Source organism: Pteropus alecto, unplaced genomic scaffold (genome assembly GCF_000325575.1).
Source record: "Pteropus alecto unplaced genomic scaffold, ASM32557v1 scaffold195, whole genome shotgun sequence".
NCBI classification, from domain to species: Eukaryota; Metazoa; Chordata; class Mammalia; order Chiroptera; family Pteropodidae; genus Pteropus; species Pteropus alecto.
The window spans coordinates 864,287-865,952 of NW_006438073.1; positions in this window are offsets into that span (position 1 = coordinate 864,287).

Sequence of the window (1,666 nt, forward strand, 5' to 3'; positions counted from 1 at the left end):
TGCAAGTGGACTTCAGGTTCACAGCTGTGTCAGGAAGCTGATGTCAAAGCCAGAAGGCATTTTCCCACTGCTGAATTCAATGCGCACCTTCAGTTTCTATGTTAACTAACCTCCCACAGCATGGCATGCTGTCTCCATGTCTCCTCTTCCCTGGTTTTTGGGACTCTGCTTTCTCCCAGGCTTCTTCCCACCTTCCTGTCATCTCTCTGCAGACGCCATGCTCCCTCCTGCCTCCTTTAATCCCTTAAATGTTGGTGTTTGCTGGGATCCTGCTCATGTTCTTACTTTCTCAGACTACATTTTATTTAACGATCACCAGTGTCGATGGGTCCCAAACTCATATTTCAAACCAGAAGTTCATTCTGAGAGTTGCAAATATTCATCCAATAGCCCAATCCCCCATTTGCATGTAAGTTTCCTAAACGTATAAAATAGATGAATTCATCGTTTTTCCTTAAAAATGTGTTCTTCATCCTCATCTCGATAAATAGCACCACCATCTACTCTGTCCCCTAATCTGTCATCTCTTTATTTTCTCTAGTTTCATATTATCAATAAATTGATATATTAATTTCTAAATATAAAAATAACTTATTATTCAACTAAATTAGTTAAATTTCTTTTAAGTATGCATTTTTATTTACCTGATGACAACAAATCAATGCCACACACATGTTTTAGGGAATCTAAAGAATAGATTGTATTTTAAATTAACACTGTATAAACTGTGCCTCCAAAAAATCTGCTCTATTGAACATTTGAAACAGTTTCCTCTATTATTTGTCTATAGTATTTTATCTATTAAGGTATTTTGAGTTAAATCTAGTCCCTTTTAAGCCCAACCCTTTTCCAGTTAATGTTTTTCTGTATTATGATGTAAGCAAATAAGTTCCAAAATGATGTGTAATTGTATGTGTGCACATATGAAAGAGACAGAAAGCCCCAAGGAGCTGAAACCCCCAAGGATGCTTCTGCCACGTCACCTCAGTCTTTTCTCTGACATCTAGAAGGAAGTGACTTCTGTTCCTGCGCTAATAATCACATCACTTACATTTGTATACTAGATACAAAGTTAATCTGATTTTATTTTGACCATAAAAACAAATCCCTGGAGTATTATCAGCTCATTTTAGAGCTAGAGAAACAGCAAAGTCAGGAGAACTTGCCTAGGTAAATGACAGTAGAAGAATCAAATCAGATATTATGACATGTTGCCCAATTGTTCTTCCAAAAGAATGCCCAGCACGGTGGAAAGGTGAATGAGATGGTAATGTACATATAAGTTTGATCCAATAAATAGAAATACAAAGGAATATATCAATATACCTCCATGCGTAGTGCCAACAAAGATACTAAGGACAAACTAATCAAAGATCAGATCTAGCTACCTGGAAAATATTTCAACATCTCACTTTTTTAAATCTTTCCTTTCTCTCGCGTTTCTCTCTCTAGTCTTAGTCTCCTCAGAATTCTTTGCCTCTTCTAACATTAAAGGAAATGTTATTTTTCCTTTAATGTCTATTAAGGAAATATAATATCAGAAATATACTAATTGCTGTGGTTCTAATTGGATTCTTATATGTGTTGATCATCTCACCAGTTGATCTCAACTCTTTACATGAAAAATACATCCTGAAAAGCTGCTTTCAGTATTATAAAAGACAAA